The sequence below is a fragment of the Onychostoma macrolepis genome, chromosome 05 (genome assembly GCF_012432095.1).
Source record: "Onychostoma macrolepis isolate SWU-2019 chromosome 05, ASM1243209v1, whole genome shotgun sequence".
Taxonomy (NCBI): Eukaryota; Metazoa; Chordata; class Actinopteri; order Cypriniformes; family Cyprinidae; genus Onychostoma; species Onychostoma macrolepis.
In genome coordinates this window covers 29,620,863-29,640,251 of record NC_081159.1, presented here as the reverse complement: position 1 = coordinate 29,640,251, position 19,389 = coordinate 29,620,863, and the positions used below count along the sequence as shown (strand labels likewise).

Here is a 19,389-nt window from a genome sequence, read left to right as displayed (position 1 = left end):
TTTCGCCTGTCTGGGTACTTCAGACATGCCTTTGCACCGCCAGTTTGGTTTACCTGTTTACACGTTCATAACGTGCGTTTTGTCCGACTCAAAACGCGAGTATTCGACGCCCATTTCTGTTATGATAAACGCCCGTCAAAAACGCGCGTTTTTGGTGACTCCAAAGCGCGCGTCAACAACGAGCGTTTTTACAGCAAATCACACGTCGTGGACGCGCGTTTTGATTAAAAGAAACACGCGTTTCCGTCGCGCGTGTTCCAAGAACCCAAAGCGCACGTCAACAACGCGCGTTTTTATGGCAAATCACACGTCGAGGACTCGCCTGTTGCTGATAAAACGCACGCTTTTGACGTGTCAGTGTGCAATCAGACGCCCGAGCAGGCGTTTATGAATACTTTGGCTTATGGCAAGCCAAAAGGGTCAGATTTACGCTATAAATAAATACGCCGTTGTGATTACAAACGCTGTAAAAACCGCGCGAAAATACGTCAATGGCGCCGTATCTGCCTGCGTTTAAGTGCACATGAAAAGCGCCGCTTTTTACAACGTTCATATTACCATATGACGCCGTAAAAAACGCCGTTTTAATTGCACAGAGCGCTCGTCGCTTATGCCGTTAAGCTTATAGTATAATATGCCACGCCCATTGATTTCCACAGCCAGTGATATTGAACAGTTCTCACCCAATCAATGATGCGCAGAACCAGACCAGAACAATTCACCACAGATCATTTGTGGCAATCCAATTCGCAACTGTGTGCATAGTTAGTAAGGAGGGCGTAGGTTTGCTTTCGAGAACCCCCCCTTTGTTTTGTTTTGTTTTATAGTATAGCACTTTAATTTAATATTAATCAAATTGGACCCAGGATGATTCTGAAAGAATACTCTGCTGCTGCTGTAGTAAGGAAATAGTGCGCATCTGATTGACACATAAACTGCACGCTCTTATACCAGTGGTGTTTTTTATTTCTTGGATATTTCAGCTAACAGCTTGATTTGTACGTTCAGTTGAACAACATTAATTTAAAGTTAAAGACTGTCCGCAGCGACTCAGGATGCTGTTCCAAATCCTGCTGCACCACAGAGTGCCATTTACATAGTTTCCCAAAAAAAACAAAAAAAACAATCACATATTTGTCCCAAATTATTGTTGATGTTCATGACTTTATCCTAGGCTGAAAGATTGTGTATCTTTCCGCACAAAGTTTGTCTTTCTGTCCATATGCTTTATATAGGGAGCTAATAATAGCCATAGATCGCGCTTTCTCTTTCCGTTTGCTCCGTTTTGTCAAACAAACACCGTACTTCAAACTCATCGATGCAACTTTGTTCATTCCTGAAGTGGGATTTTATATTAGCTGTTTTGGACTGCTGTCTTGAATTGGGTGCAATGATTACTGCTAAGAGTGTCATTCTGAGGCTGTGGAAATCGGACACTGTTCCTCAGTTTAAGACCTGGTTGAACTATGTTACTGGAATATTGCATATGGAAAGAGTCCGGTATGGAGTTATTGGTAATCTTAATAAGTTTTACAGTATATGGCAAGCATTTCTAGATCATTTGGACCTATGTAATGCTGACTCTGACCAGCAACGTAATGCTTAGTATCTTGTCTGCCCCCTATTGAGTGCCTAGTCATTTTTCCATTGAAACTGTTTGTATGCCCTGATTGTTGTTCTCAAAGTCTGTTTTTTTTTATTTTTTTTTTATTGATTTATTTTTTAATCATTATTATTTCATGTATTTTGTTCTTTTATTGTTGTTGTTTATTGTGCAATATAAAACTAATAAAAATACTTATAAAAAAAAAGGGTTTATGGTCCTGTTTTATCTTTGTAACATCACAAGATTGTAATCACTAGTAATCACTAGTAAACGGAAGAATTTATGTTAATTTATGTTAATAAACTTTTATTATAATGATGTATTCTACTGACAGTGCATGCAATTCATTTTCATTAAAACAGCCATATTATATTTATAAAAAAAATAAATGACAACTTGCATCTGGTCTGTTGATGAAGCCATGTCTCAGGTCACATGTGAATTATGGATCGCCTTTTCACAGGCGTCCAATCACAGCTGACTTCCAGAAAAGGGGAAGTAACCAATGGCATTAGAGATAACAATTAAAACAGCAAGTCCCGCAATAATCATTCTGTAAATGATTGTACTTTGTACAGACACATTATGATCTAACAGAGAAATAGAATAACCAAATAATGCAATTTCTGGATCAGGTGTAAAAACACAACCATACATATCCGAGAACCATTTAAATATGTCACACCAGAAATCGTATAGTTTTGGACATGTCCAAAAGAGATGGGTCAGAGAGCCTTCTGCAGATTTACACCTGTCACAAATAGGAGAGATAGTAGGAAAAATTCTGTGCAATTTAGATTTTGAATAGTGCAGTCTATGCATCACCTTACATTGAATTAACTGATGCCTAGAACTAATAGCATTAACCCTGCATAAACCCTTTTTATAGATTTTAATGACACGTTTCCACGGTTTTTAGCATGGTAAATCTACCAAAAAGGTTATATTTGAAATTTTCATAGAACATAAAGCTTGGGCTATATTAACTTTGCAAAATGAAAATAAAATAATATAAAGCTAATAGTCAACTTGTTGCTATATGCTGAATTAGTTGTAGTTCACCACTATATGCTTACCCAACCATATTTACAGTGAGGAAAATAAGTATTTGAACACCCTGCTATTTTGCAAGTTCTCACACTTAGAAATCATGGAGGGGTCTGAAATTGTCATCGTAGGTGCATGTCCACTGTGAGAGACATAATCTAAAAAAAAAAATCCAGAAATCACAATGTATGATTTTTTAACTATTTATTTGTATGATACAGCTGCAAATAGGTATTTGAACACCTGTCTATCAGCTAGAATTCTGACCCTCAAAGACCTGTTAGTCTGCCTTTAAAATGTCCACCTCCACTCCATTTATTATCCTAAATTAGATGCACCTGTTTGAGGTCGTTAGCTGCATAAAGACACCTGTCCACCCCATACAATCAGTAAGAATCCAACTACTAACATGGCCAAGACCAAAGAGCTGTCCAAAGACACTAGAGACAAAATTGTACACCTCCACAAGGCTGGAAAGGGCTACGGGGAAATTGCCAAGCAGCTTGGTGAAAAAAGCTAAACATGACTGTCAATCTCCCTCGGACTGGGGCTTCATGCAAGATCTCACCTCGTGGGGTCTCAATGATCCTAAGAAAGGTGAGAAATCAGCCCAGAACTACACGGGAGGAGCTGGTCAATGACCTGAAAAGAGCCGGGACCACCAAGGTTACTGTTGGTAATATACTAAGACATCATGGTTTGAAATCATGCATGGCACGGAAGGTTCCCCTGCTTAAACCAGCACATGTCCAGGCCCGACTTAAGTTTGCCAATGACCATTTGGATGATCCAGAGGAGTCATGGGAGAAAGTCATGTGGTCAGATGAGACCAAAATAGAACTTTTTGGTCATAATTCCACTAAACGTGTTTGGAGGAAGAAGAATGATGAGTACCATCCCAAGAACACCATCCCTACTGTGAAGCATGGGGGTGGTAGAATCATCTTTGGGGTGTTTTTCTGCACATGGGACAGGGCGACTGCACTGTATTAACGAGAGGATGACCGGGGCCATGTATTGCGAGATTTTGGGAACAACCTCCTTCCCTCAGTTAGAGCATTGAAGATGGGTCGAGGCTGGGTCTTCCAACATGACAATGACCCGAAGCACACAGCCAGGATAACCAAGGAGTGGCTCTGTAAGAAGCATATCAAGGTTCTGGCGTCTCCAGACCTAAACCCAATAGAGAATCTTTGGAGGGAGCTCAAACTCTGTGTTTCTCAGCGACAGGCCAGAAACCTGACTGATCTAGAGAAGATCTGTGTCGAGGAGTGGGCCAAAATCCCTCCTGCAGTGTGTGCAAACCTGGTGAAAAACTACAGGAAACGTTTGACCTCTGTAATTGCAAACAAAGGCTACTGTACCAAATATTAACATTGATTTTCTCAGGTGTTCAAATACTTATTTGCAGCTGTATCATACAAATAAATAGGTAAAAAAATCATACATTATGATTTCTGGATTATTTTTTTTTTTAGATTATGTCTCTCACAGTGGACATGCACCTACGATGACAATTTCAGACCCCTCCATGATTTCTAAGTGGGAGAACTTGCAAAATAGCAGGGTTTTCAAATACTTATTTTCCTCACTGTATATACAACCTCAAAAATGTGAGAAGTGTCCATTAAATAATTGTAAAAAATAATAAGTGTTCCTGTGGCTCAGTGGTAGAGCATTGTGTTAGTAGTGCAAAAGGCCATGGGTTCAATTCCCAGGGAACACACATACTGATAAAAAAATAACAGTAATGTATAACCTGAATGCACTGTAAGTTGCTTTTAAAGCGTCTGCTAAATGCATAAATGTAAATTGTAAATGTACATGACTGTAAATCCCAAATTGGTTTAAAGGACCTTTGGATGAATAAATTATTTGTTCATATAAATAAGCAAGAGTTGCTGTATAAACTTTTTAATATATTTTGTATTACTATGTCAAATTTTAGGGGTTGATGGTAATATATTCTTTCATTGTAAGAGAGTTCTGCACTTTACCCTACTTATATTTATAAAAATAAAATAAAAAAATAAATGACAACTTGCATCTGGTCTGTTGATAGACAGATAGACCTTTTCACAGGTGTCCAATCACAGCTGACTTCCGGAAAAGGGGAAGTAACCAATGGCGTTAGAGATAACAATTAAAACAGCAAGCCCCGCCCCACGACTGACAAAAATAGAAGTGTTCGCGCGAGCGGGTGAGAGAAGATCGAGCGCGCGAGGGCTTGTATTGCGCGCAGAGGACAAGTGACGCGCGCGCGAGTGTTTGAAATTAGCTTGCGTGCTCCCGTTTCCTCGCCTGTAGATCTGTTTTCCTCTCGCGGAAGTGATTTACCGCGCGCGCCAGCATAAGTGGTGCGCTCGGTTATTAATGGCATAGATTTGACGCCATACATTTGGATATGGTCAGATGAAACCAAAATAGAACTTTTTGGTAAAAACTCAACTTGTTGTGTTTGGAGGAGAAAGAATGCTGAGTTGCATCCAAAGAACACCATACCTACTGTGAAGCATGGGGGTGGAAACATCATGCTTTGGGGCTGTTTTTCTGCAAAGGGACCAGGACGACTGATCCGTGTAAACGAAAGAATGAATGGGGCCATGTATCGTGAGATTTTGAGAGAAAACCTCCTTCCATCAGCAAGGGCATTGAAGATGAAACGTGGCTGGGTCTTTCAGCATGACAATGATCCCAAACACACCGCCCGGGCAACGAAGGAGTGGCTTCGTAAGAAGCATTTCAAGGTCCAGCGGAATCGGGCTGAATGCGGCTGAGTGTCGGCACACTCGGCTGTGTGCTGGCAGCGGCTTGCCAGAAGTGAGCCAGGTCCGGCCCAGTAATGGTTGCCAGATTTGGCTAGGTTTTGGATCTGTGGATCTGGCCCGATTCTGGTTGAGAAACGGCACATTGAGCCACATTCAGCCCGACTGTGGACCACAAGTGTCAGTCCTAAACTGTAACACTTGTGTGTGTGTGTATATATATATATATATATATATATATATATATATACACACACACACACACACACACACACACACAAATATATGTATGTGTGTGTGTGTAATTTATTTTATTTATTTATTTTGCCAGGGTAAATTTAACATGAGGTAATGACTTAAATGTACATCTCAGATGATTAAAAAAAATTAAAAATAAAATAGATATAAATGTAACTTTGACTATTTGACACCTCACGTGCAAAGCCCGCGAAAGAACCAGAGGTTATATAAGCTGCGGTCGTCACATCACGCGCACAGCCGGACTCTGAGTGGACATCGCCTGACGGGAGAGCTTTCACGAGGTAAAGTATTTTTTGTGTACATAAGTATAAAATCGACGGATCTGTCATTTAAATGTACCATAAGCCTACTGTTCACATAAACGAGGCTTTCAGTCTTTATTTTGTACGGCCCGCTCTTCAGCACCGTTAATTACCGTTAATGCCGTTATATCTGTGTGACGTCATTTGCGCAGATCTGCTAGAATTGAGAAAACCTCCTTTCGTTTCACATTCATGTCTGTCAAGGTAACGTTATTTAAAAAACAATATAGCCTATATATTAATTTTACAATTATTATTAATATTATTTTCACATTTAAGCAGTGTTGTGTGAGAGCAGTGAGAGCGCGCGACACTGACGCACACTGAACGCGCGCTCTCTCTCTCTCTCTCTCTCTCTCAGCGTGTGTGGTAGAGCGAGCGAGAGACAGAAGACTCACACAAGCCAATGTAGCCTATCCTTATGAGATAATAATAGTAAAAATAATAATAATTCTGCTTTTTAATAACAAATAATTAAAATAAAAGTAAAACATGTATGCATGTGTATACACCAGGGAAGAAATAAAAGTCATATTCAAATATTTATTCTTTTTTTCTTTCTTTTTTCAGATTGTCATCCGATTGATGGAAGTGATCAGTCTAGCAGTCATCCTGCATCTTGGATTTATTCAGTTTGTACAGACATATGCATTATCTTATATTGAGTGATGCTTTTTCTTTTTCTCCCTTTTGTTTCTGTGTCAGTAGCTGCTGCACCCTAAAGCCTCCACAGCACTTGTCACAAGTCTTTGGCTTTGTAAGTATATATATTTTTTAAGCTGACTGTCAAACATTTTCTACATTTTTTAAATGTAGGTTCATTAAATATATGTGACCCTGGACTACAAAACCAGTCATAAGGGTCAATCTTTCTAAATTGAGATTTATACATCATCTGAAAGCTTTCCATTGATGTATGGTTTGTTAGGATTGGGCAATATTTGGCTGAGATACAAATTTGAAAATCTGGAATCTGAGGGCGCAAAAAAAATCAAAATATTGAGAAAATCACTACCTAAATGAAGCTCTTAGCAATGCATATTACTAATCAAAAATTAAGTTTTAATATATTTATGGTAGGAAATTTACAAAATATCTTCATGGAACATGATCTTTACTTAATATCCTAATGATTTTTGGCATAAAAGAAAAATAGATCATTTTGACCCATACAATGTATTTTTGGCTATTGCTACAAATATACCCCAGCGACTTAAGACTGGTTTTGTGCTCCAGGGTCACATATGTCATGCAGCAGTTATTTATTCATTTATTTATTTAACAGTCTAGCATAATCTGATCTGTTTTAAAAGTTATGTATTTTGTAGTTTGTTAGTGAATTTACATGATTTAATTACACAACATATTATGTGAATAGTGTAATAATGTTCCTGCTACACTTCTAATATTTTTGTGATTGCTTTTTTATATTTTTTTGTCAGATTTGTCAAGATCATCTGAAAAGAGTTCACCTATGCCATGTAAGTAATTGAATGTTATCTTGGAAAGACAAAAAAAAGTCCAGGGTGCTCCGGAAGTTCAGATGTCTGAGGGTGCACTTTGGGGTAGGGAATTCAAGTAAATGTAAAAAATTATTTTAAAAGCCTTTATTTTGGCTATTTCATAATAGAAAATATAAAAGACACGGGAAGAAGACATGGTTGCTTCTTCCCTTGTCCTTTATATTTTCTATTATGTAATAGCCAGTAAAATAAAGGCTTCTTAAATAATTTTGAAGAAGAGTGCCTTGGATTTCCCTTTTTTTACATTTAATTGAATGTTATATTTTGCTATAGAGTAGATGTGTAAATATATGGTTTCTTTTAGGATATTGTAATCAGATGGGCTAGGACATAATATCTTAAGATTAATTTTGTTGTACTGTTTGAGTCAGGGTGTAATTTTGAGTAAGTAGTCAAGTAGTAGTGACCATGCAGGGTGCCCAAATTTTTATAGACCTTTTTCTTTTTTTTGTCATTTTTAAACTGTAAAACTGTATTATTTTTAAATTAAATCTACAACATAATGTCTGCAAAAAGTGAAAAAGTAGTCTGAATTTCTGAAATGACTTTTTGACCACATAACATGCAGTATATATTTTTTTCTTGATCTTCTTCCTACCTGGTCTTTATGCTAAGCTTCATGTTTAAATAGGCAAACTTGTGCCACATATACCAGACTGACACTGACACACACACACACACACACACACACACACACACACACACACACACACACATATATATATATATATATATATATATATATTATTTTTCTGCAAATACTGCAGTGAGCTGGATGGAAAAACTGAGAAGTTTATAAACAGAAGGCATGGAAGAAGAGAGCAGGTCCTACAACAAAGAAATTCTTCTTAAGGTATGCTCCAAATTTACCATTTACCATTGAGTTCACTGAGATCTTACTAACTATGTTTCAATATGTGTCCCCTCTTTATCTCTTTCCTTTTTTCTGTCCATCTTTTAGGATAAACCTGAGGTCCTGGGAGATCTTAGAGGTTCTAATATGTTTTTTATGCAGTTGTTGATGTCAATTTTTCAATAATAAATTCTCATATTTTTTACATTTATGGTGTCATTCTTATTGGGGGGTATTGAGGGGGGAACTGCACGTGTGTGTGTGTGTGTGTAATATTTGTGGAAACAACTGTAAATAAAAACTGGAGGAAATCTTTAATAATACATTTTTTTTTATTTTTTAGAGAATCAATGAATTACACGAACAGTTCTTATCCATGTAGGCTATATAGCAAATAAGCTAATATTGTTTTGGTAAATTTTGTTGTTATTAATTAAATGAATATTGGTTTGTATTTCATATACATTACCATTTGGTATCCAGACTCGTGCCAGTACCGGCTAATTGTATAATCTATGCTGGCGTGATTGCGGCCCGATGCCGGCAGTGTCGGCTCAGTGTCGGACTCGGGCCAGCGTATTCTGGCGCGTCATTCACTCCCGTAATTCACAAGAGTCCGGCAACCGCATCCGGGCCGAGTTATTTCTTCCGGTTTGCCGGATTTGGGCCGTTATCGGGCCGGATCATTTTGGCTACCTGGGCAGTCTCCAGATCTCAACCCCATCGAAAATCTTTGGAGTCCGTGTTGCCCAGCGACGTCCCCAAAACATTACTGCTCTAGAGGAGATCTGCATGGAGGAATGAGCCAAAATACCAGCAACAGTGTGTGAAAACCTTGTGAAGACTTACAGAAAACGTTTGACCTCTGTTATTGCCAACAAAGGGTATATAACAAAGTATTCAGATGAAATTTTGTTATTGACCAAATACTTATTTTCCACCATAATTTGCAAATAAATTACAAAACTACAATGTGATTTTCTGGATTTTTTTTTCTCATTTTGTCTCTCATAGTTGAGGTATACCTATGATGAAAAATACAGGCCTCTCTCACCTTTTTAAGTGGGAGAACTTGCACAATTGGTGGCTGACTAAATACTTTTTTGCCCCACTGTATATATATATATACAGTGTTGGGGAGTAACTAGTTACATGTAACGGAATTACATAATTTAATTACAAAATAAATTTAATTGTAATTAGTTACAGTTACTGAGAAAAAACGTGTAATTAAATTACAGTTACTTCTGAAAATGTTAATGATTACAAAGGGGGTTACATCTGAATTTTTTTTCACACACCCACACCCATATTGACCTATTTAATTGACCTATTTCATAAATTGCATTGAATGCTCTAAAACATGAGACAGCAATGTTTCAGGAGTTTAGGACACAGAACAAGACACATGCTTATTAGATAACGGTTTTATTTCCTATTTGGGTTTATGCATATGCTTTATTTTTTTAAGATTAAAGGTTTTTTCCAAGGCATTCTTATATGCCAGTGTTTCCTGACATAACCATGCAAACATTTGATTTCAAAACCAGTATCATAGCTAATAAACAATTTATTGTTAGGATTTTAAATCTGTATTTAACTTCAGAATGATCTCAAAGTAAATAAGAGATGTTAAGTCTGATTTTGTGGTGGCTGTGGTTTAAATTAAATTATTACACGGCTCTGTGAAAATGCTTGATTCTGATTGGTCAGTCGTGACATTCTAAGGTATGTTATTCCCCAGTAACAACTGGTAAAAGCTAATAACACACTCTTCCGGGTAACTTAAGTCGGTGCTATATGCTTGCAAGGAACAGTTTTTCTTGGTGGAAGCTTTGCGTTTGGTTAGCTAATAAATTATGAAAACTCAATTCAATAGTATGTGTACAATTTCTTAATTCTGTTTACCTGATATCGTGGACTCACTCTCTCATTTCATACAAACAGCTGCTGCCATTTTGTTTCGTACACTGTAATGGATTATAAGATAACTAACAAACTAGTACTTAATTATTTATGTGGTGAAATGTTGTGTAATAAAAGTGGTATGACTGCACCGTATCTCTTAAATGTCCATCTAGTTTAAACTTGCTGCTTGCTAGCAACTGCTTTCTTCATGGAAGCTTTGCGTTCAAATATTTCTACTCAGATCAGTGTTTCATGTCAGAGAGTTCAAAGTAGCCACAAAGTAACATGTGTTCCCTCTATCCAAACTGAACTACTTCTTCAGGCAACTGCTCACCTGATATACTATCCAGGTGAGTCTAACAGGCGCCCTCTAGTGCCTCGTAGATATTACCACATATTGAATTCTTAATTGCAAGAACAAAACTGTGACAGATATTTCACTCTGTTACAATATCATTTTGATGGCGGATTGTAATCCAGAAAGGATTATGTGTTTATGAACCACATGTAAGTAACTGAAATTAGATTATTTTCCAGTTTTAATTGTGCGTAATAAGATTAGATTAGATTAGATTAGATTCAACTTTATTGTCATTACACAAGTACAGGTACAGGGCAACGAAATGCAGTTTAGGTCTAACCAGAAGTGCAATAGCAGCAAGTGCAGTATATACAATGGTTGAATAAGTGCAGGACAAGGATATGTACTGAATATATGTATAAATATATATAGAAAGATGGTTATTAATATAAACAGAATTTACAGGTGAATATGTATAGTGAATAAATATACAGAAATTTACAGGTGAATATGTATAGTGAATAAATATACAGAATTTACAGGTGAATATGTATAGTGAATAAATATACAGAATTTACAGGTGAATATGTATAGTGAATAAATATACAGATGGCTATTACTATAAGCAGAATTTACAGGTGATATGTACTATCAATATAATATATATACAGATGACTATTACTATAAACAAGGTGTAAAGTGCAGTGGAATTGATTGCGTATTACAATTAGACATACGGTGCAAAATGTTAATGTAAGCATTGATAATGTAACAACAGTCGGCAGTGCAAATGAGCATAGTCCAATTTAGGTATGGTAGTGCAAGATACAAAAGTAAACAGTTGTTACTGTAATAAAAATTTACATTCAGTAGTGCAAATAAGGCAGATGTGAGGTAGGAGAGAAGAGTTAATAATATATGAGGTAGTGGATCAACGGGGGTTAGAGTTCAGTAAAGAGACAGCTCTGGGGAAGAAACTGTTCTTTAGTCTGCTGGTCCTGGTCCGGAGGCACCTGAAACGCCTGCCGGAGGGCAGGAGAGAAAACAGTCTGTGGGCTGGGTGAGAGGAGTCCTTAAGGATGCTGCGAGCTCGATGCAGACAGCGTTTCCACTGGATGTGTTCAATGGCAGGTAGTGGAGTCCCTGTGATGCGCTGGGCAGTTTTCACCACCCGCTGCAGTGCCTTGCGCTCCGCAACAGAGCAGCTCCCATACCATACTGTGACACAGTTGGTCAGGATGCTTTCTATTGCGCAGCGATAGAAGTTCACCAGGATAGCCGAGGAGAGCTGATTCTTCCTCAGTGTCCTCAGAAAGAAGAGGCGCTGGTGAGCCTTCTTGACCAGGCTGGAGGTGTTGGTTTTCCACAACATGTCCGCCGAGATGTGGATCCCCAGGAACTTGAAACTGGAGACACGCTCAACAGCCATTCCATTGATGTGGATGGTGTCGTGTGCCTCTTGACTCCTTCCTGAAGTCCACGATGAGCTCCTTTGTTTTGGTGGTGTTGAGGAGCAGGTTATTTTCAGTGCACCATGTGGCCAGGTGCTGGATCTCCTCCCTATAGGCAGTCTCATCGTTGTTGCTGATGAGGCCAATCACCGTGGTGTCGTCTGCAAACTTGACGATGGAATTAGATCCATACACAGGCTTGCAGTCGGAGGTGAAGAGGAGTAGAGAAACGGGCTTAGCACACAGCCCTGTGGTACACCAGTGTTAAGTGTGATGGATGTGGAGCAGGTGAATCCTGATCGAACATTCTGGGGTCTGTTGGTCAGGAAGTCCAAAATCCAGTTACACATTGAGGTATTGATGCCCAGGTCTCCAAGTTTGGCTATTAACTTGGTTGGGATGACAGTGTTGAATGCTGAGCTGAAGTCAACAAACAGCATACGTGCATAAGTGTTCTTATTGTCCAGGTGAGTGAGCACAGAGTGCAGTGCCATGGAAACTGCGTCCTCTGTGCTCCTATTGCTACGGTAGGCAAACTGGTGTGAGTCCAATGTGGATGGTAGAGAGTCTTTTAGGTGTTCCAGGACCAGCCGCTCAAAGCACTTCATGACGATGGGTGTGAGTGCTACAGGGCGGTAGTCATTAGGGCACCTCGGACTAGAGTGTTTTGGCACTGGCACAATGGAAGTGCATTTAAAGCATGTTGGTACGGCTGCTTGGGCAAGAGACAGGTTGAAAATGTCTGTAAAACCCCAGCGAGCTGCTCCGCACATGCCCTGAGAACACGACCAGGGATGTTGTCTGGTCCAGCAGCCTTGTGCGCGCTGATCCGGCTCAGTGCCTTGCAGACATCTGTGGAGGAGAGTATGATTGGTGGGTGGTCAGCTGAGGGATTGAGCTTGGTGGCAGTTTCTCTGTTGTCTCTTTCAAAGCGAGCATAAAAGTAATTTAGCTCGTTCAGGAAGTTGACATCAGTGGCTGCGGGGGTGGAGTGGGTGGGTTTGTAGTCACTGATGGCCTGAATGCCCTGCCACATGCGTCGAGGGTCAGAGTTGGAAAAGTGTCCCTCTATCTTTAGCTTGTAGCAGTGCTTGGCCTTTTTGATGCCCCTCTTCAGGTTTGCTCTGGATGTGCTGTAGGCTTGTGCATCTCCTGATCTGAAGGCAGTGTTGCGTGACTTCAACAGGAGTCGCACTTCCTTGTTCATCCAAGGCTTCTGATTTGGATATGTGGTGATCTGTTTCTGGGTTGTAACACTGTCAATGGTGATATTGATATGATCCAATACAGAGGAGTCAATGTCTGTGTGAGCGCCACTGGTGGCTTGAGAAGCAAACATACTCCAGTCTGTGTGTAGAAACCTTTCCTGGAGTGTGGAATCTGCCCCCGCAGGCCACACCTTGATGGTCTTCACTGATGGCTTCACACGGTTGATGAGGGGTGCATATTTGGGGTGAGGAACAAAGAAAGGTGATCTGACTGTCCCAGGTGGGGAGGGGTGTCGCAACGTAGCTCCAGCCATGTTTGTGTAAACATGGTCTAAGGTTTTGTTTCCTCTGGTGTGACAGGAAACATGCTGGTGAAACTTGGGTAGCACTGACTTTAAGTTTGAGTGATTAAAGTCACCTGCAACAATAAAAGCCGCCCGGTGATCAGTCTGTTGTTTACTGATGGCTGCGTGAAGTTCTTTCATAGCAAGCTTGGCATCAGCATCTGGGGAATATAGGCTGCAGTTATAATGGTGGAAGTGAACTCCCGCGGTAGATAAAACGGTCTACATTTAACCATGAGAAACTCAAGAAACTCAAGAATAATAATTAAAGAAGTTTGCTGCTGTAACATGGCCGCAGCAGGCGCAGTGATATGCCACGGCAAGCACCACTCACATTTTCTTCAGGAAATGTACATATCTATCGCCACATGCGCTGTGTGATATCACTGCGCCTGCTGCGGCCATGTTACGGCAGCAAAGTTCCTTGATTATTACGCCGGAATGGGAGTATAGTTCCTAATCATATCGGCCTAGAAAATCGCAACTTTTCATTTTCTGTCGGTTTTAGCACACGATAGAACTACAGAAGAGTAAAAATATCGAAACTCTTTGGTCATTTTTGAACGCGATGCTACTGGTCTAATCGGATTCAATGACCTATGCTAAGCTATGCTAAAAGTGCTATTGCCAGACCCGGAGATCGGCTGAATAGATTCCAAAACTGTAAAGCTCAACTTATTAACTCTGGGCGAGTTGGAGAATGAGCCTATTTCCAAAAAAAGTGGAGTGTTCCTTTAAATGATTTGTTTCAATCGCAATGACTCTCTTATTAACAGTGAATTACTGCCACCTACTGGTGGTTTTAATTTCACATTTAAAGTATCTTCATTTTTCAAAATAATTTCAAACATCAGTTTTCAACGTTTTAAGTTTCAAATATCAAAACATTATTTATGCATTTGTAACTGCAGTAGGCATGGGCCGGTATGAGATTCTGACGATATGATAACCTTAGATAAAAATATCACGGTTTCACGGTATCACGTTATTGCGATTATAGCTCTAAAATATGTTATTTTTAAATGTCTGGGTAAAAAAACAACAACGTTCTTTCCACTGAACACAATACATTTTATTTTTAAGAAACATATAGAACATTTTGGAATGGTAAACATGTCAGGCTAAATAATTAATATAAATAATTGAATTCTTGTTAATTAAATTACGTGCAATCACTTAAGTGAGCCTAAACCTGCAGCTCAACAATAATCAGAACATAAATAAATTATTTTCTGCAAAAAAATAAAAAAATAAAAATCCTTCTAAATGGAAAAAAAAAATTGAAAATGCAGTCACTTAACCTAAACCTACAGCTCAATAATCAAAAACATAAATCAAAACAATTTTTGTAAAAAAAATGCAGTCATTAAACCTGCAGCTCAACAAGATTTTTGGAGATATGCTCACTTTCTACACATTCATCTTTCAGTCCAAGTTATGAGCGGTGAGGTGCAAAGATGTGCACATACACATAAGGAGAGTGTGCGATTGTGTCTTTTCACACACACACACACATACGGTCTCTCTCCGTATAACACTCAAACAGTGGCAAAGACACCTGAGCCAGCAGTTTGTTTCTTTTTTAAATAACGTGATTTTGTGTCATTCCAGACAGACTGGATGATGATCAGATCAGATCTCTGTGTGGAGCACTGGCTGTTGTCAGACAAAAAGCTCACTGGATTATTACAATTAATGGCAAAATGAATGTTTGGAAATGTAAACTAATATTTCCTATTGACACACTACAGCAAAAGATAGAAATAACTGACTTAAAACCATTTTTTAGCTGGTGAAAATACTAGTGTTCTACTAATTTTGGCCACCGCTGTAAATTACTTGATGCTCATGCCAAATGCTCAAATAACTTCTATGATGACTTTTCTGACTTTTTCAGTCCAAGTTATGAGCGGTGAGGTACAAAGATGTGTGCACATACACATAAGGAGAGTGTGCGATTGTGTCTCTCACACACACACACACACGGTCTCTCTCCAGATAACACTCAAACAGTGGCAAAGACACCTGAGCCAGCAGTTTGTTTCTTTTTAAATAACGTGATTTTGTGTCATTCCAGACAGACTGGATGATGATCAGATCAGATCTCTGTGTGGAGCACTGGCTGTTGTCAGACAAAAAGCTCACTGGATTATTACAATTAATGGCAAAATGAATGTTTGGAAATGTAAACTAATATTTCCTATTGACACACTACAGCAAAAGATAGAAATAACTGACTTAAAACCATTTTTTAGCTGGTGAAAATACTAGTGTTCTACTAATTTTGGCCACCGCTGTAAATTACTTGATGCTCATGCCAAATGCTCAAATAACTTCTATGATGACTTTTCTGACTTTTTCAGTCCAAGTTATGAGCGGTGAGGTACAAAGATGTGTGCACATACACATAAGGAGAGTGCGCGATTGTGTCTCTCACACACACACACACACGGTCTCTCTCCGTATAACACTCAAACAGTGGCAAAGACACCTGAGCCAGCAGTTTGTTTCTTTTTTAAATGACGTGATTTGAACAGATGTAAACAATGGCAGGAGGCTTAAAATTATAGACGTGATACCAGCTAAATTTATTGTACCAAATCGCCGAAAAGTAGTACTTTAGTCTGCTATTTCCCGCTCTGTGAAGTAATGTGAGGGAGGAAACTAGTTGACGTTAGCTAGTTAATTAGGTATGTTATCTGCCTCGGTAGCAAGCAAAATAGTATTCATTTCAACACTGAAACAACCGGCGAATGGGTCTCTGTCTTAATTCAGGGTGAAAGAGGGAGAAATGAAGACGACACAGATATATCGTTTGTGTACAACCTGGAAGTATTTATTTAGCGTTTCGGTGCCAAAACGTCATCTGTACGGAACATCATTGTGTATGGAACATGATTGGTCTACGTTACTACGAGAGGTGTGACAGCTGTGGGGCCAGGGTCCAGGGTGCTGTTGGACTCCTCCAACATATAGAGTCCAGCCATTATGGGGCCCTATTGGCTCCACGTGTCAGCCCTTCAAAAACTCTCACACCATCTCCGTGCCCCTCACCATCTCCACGGCTGGCACCACCTCTGCAGCACTTGTCGTCTCCACTGCCAGCACCAGTGTCTCCATCTCCGCGGCCCACTCCATCTCCGCGGCCCACTCCATCCCCGCGGCCCACTCCATCCCCGCAGCCCACTCAATCTCCGCGGCCCACTCCATCTCCGCAGCCCACTCTATCCCCGGGGCCCACTCCTTCTCCACACCACTCTCCAGCTCTACAGCCCTCACCACCATCTCCACGGCACTCTACATCTCCACAGCCCACTCCATACTCACGTCCAGCTCCCTCACTGCAGCGTTTTTGGCCGAATGGTTAGAGAGTCAGACTTGTAACCTGAAGGTCATGGGTTCGAGTCTCAATACTGGCAGGAAATGTAGATGAGTGAATGAACAGCGCTCTTTTAAAAAACGCACTAGTGTAAACGGGGCCTGAGGTGCCCTTGAGCAAGGCACGTTACCCACACGGGCCGCACAATAAAAATGGCTGAATACTGCTCTGGGTGTGTGTTCTTTACTCACTGCTGTGTGTGTACTCTACTTTGAGATGCTAGTTATAAAGAAATTAGTATTCACAACAATGAACAACTTTTCTCAGATGTATCATAAAGTAAATAAATGTTGTACCCAGAAAAATGCCAATTAGTACACCAAAAAATAAAAAGAATTAATATTTGTATCAATTACTACTATGCTAATACCTGTATTTTTATAACAAATATAATTATTAATCGGTTTACACTGTTTTTCTATCACAAGGGGGTGAAATGTCTAACAAATGTACTTGAGGAGATCATTAAATTACTCAAGATATCATACTTATCCACCTTATTCCTAAACACGGAAGTAAGCCTATGGGCGAGACTTCCAGTTCATTAGCCGCTATAGGGAAACAACGACAAGAATAACAACATGCAGTAAATGGTAAAACTGTTTGCATTACAAACCAGTGTGTTCATAATTAAGCTAATACACTAAAATAACATGGTAAGACACACCAATTTGCAATATCAAGCAGCAAAACGAGCGGTTCTGTACAGCTAAAAATATTTGGAAGTAAAAGAGACGGGAAGCAAGACCCATAAAATCTACAAATGGCCCATTTTATGTGAAGAATATAGGATATGTCATCATTTAACCACCCATGTCTTTTCCAATCTGCATAACTGACTTTTTTCTGTGGAACACAAAAGAAGATCAAAAAAGACATGAGGGTGAGAAAATGATGAGGGAGTTTTCATGTTGAGTGAGCTAAACTCAAGAATGAACTTTGAATCAGATTGGTGCCTTGGTGCAGAGTTTACCTGCTTTGCTGTGTTCACATTTCAGCACATATAATAGCACATGATCATTTAAAGAATTAATGTTAGCATGACATGTATACTCACTTTTACGGATCATGTGGCAGAAGATTTTCAATCCCAAAACCTCTGGACCATGAGAGGGAAAACACACACACACACACACACACACACACACAAATGAATATTAACAGGTTTAATAGAACAATATTGTTGACTTACTGACAGAGACATGGGCTTACAGAAATTTAGCCTACTCACCAGCTTTATTACAAAAACTTAACAGTAGATCCAAAAGCATATGGTTTGCATAGTATTCTTCAGAGTCCAAGAATGGTGGTTTCATGTCCTCTCTGTTGAACAAGTGTATATGCCAGTTTTTCATGTTCCACAGTGAGACATTTTATTTTACAATAAAATAACAATATAACGTTAGTTATTTTTACTATTTCATGCTGTTATTAAAAATAAGATCAGCAAACGGCGGCCTTCTGTATTAACATCATACATGTCCCGCTATTTATTCTGTCATTCATGCATGTTTCTCTATTAAAACGTCAGTAACTCGTAGCACTATGTTACGTGGATATATTTACATTCCGCGATATAAACAAATATTTAAAAACACAAAGTAGTCACTTTAAATCATGGCCACAACATCCTCATTACACACAGCATTTATTAAAACATAATATCAAAACAGTAACAGATTATGTCATCGCGATTAGCATATCACTTTAACAGTAACAGTAGAAAAATTATAAATGGTATTTACCTTCTGCCGTTTGCAATATGTGTCCATTAGCCATTGTGTCTGTGTTCATATTCGCGCTTTTTCGTTCTCAATCTGCACCGCATAACTCAAAATCGGTCAAAATAAGAATTCATCTGTCAGATATGTGATAATCCATGTAAAAGCCATTACTACTGCACTGAACGGAGCAGGACTGCAGATAAACAGAGCAGCAACGGACTGGTGTGTAAATTCAAATTTGAGCGGTAGGAGGCGTGCCCAGTTGTCATTGGCCAGATTCCTGGATGACGTTTAGATTAACCAATCACGACCAAAGCAACAAAGAGAGACATCAAATAACATTGCAACTGTAGAAAAAACTAGTTTTAAACAAAAGATAGAAAATATGTATGTATATTGATTTTTATTTTTTAGGCTGTTACATGTAATTAATTGGTAAAATGGTGTTTTCACTTATGCTTACAAGTGTATGTGTGCTATTCACTATTCACCTATAATTTCCTATGAATTTAGAGTTAAAATAGGGTTAGGTTTAGGAGTACAGACAGTGTGTACATGTCTGTCTATACTCGTAAATTACAGTTACATTCATATGACCAATAATGACCCTTTTGAACTTTAGCAAATCCCTTGTCTCAACTGTATAACCACTCTTATGCCTAAATGCAGCTGTACATACAACTGTGGCATTTTCTGTATCTGACCCTTTGCTGTATT

The 19,389-nt window shown here is 39.1% G+C and overlaps 2 long non-coding RNA genes across 3 annotated transcripts; one reads left to right on the top strand and one right to left on the bottom strand.

Annotated features, from left to right (window-relative positions):
• The first annotated feature begins 5,721 nt into the window (after positions 1-5,721).
• Positions 5,722-8,525, top strand: LOC131541399 (uncharacterized). Of its 2 annotated transcripts, XR_009271491.1 has the most exons (5): positions 5,722-5,960; positions 6,552-6,738; positions 7,424-7,462; positions 8,272-8,357; positions 8,466-8,525. It is a non-coding gene; the product is annotated as an uncharacterized LOC131541399 (long non-coding RNA). The 2 variants fall into 2 exon arrangements; XR_009271490.1 differs by having other exon boundaries at positions 8,272-8,513.
• A 9,328-nt stretch (positions 8,526-17,853) lies between these two features.
• LOC131541385 (uncharacterized) lies at positions 17,854-19,042 on the bottom strand. Its single transcript, XR_009271485.1, has 3 exons — positions 18,694-19,042; positions 18,180-18,271; positions 17,854-18,047 (listed from the first exon to the last, which is right to left on the bottom strand). It is a non-coding gene; the product is annotated as an uncharacterized LOC131541385 (long non-coding RNA).
• Positions 19,043-19,389: the final 347 nt, after the last annotated feature.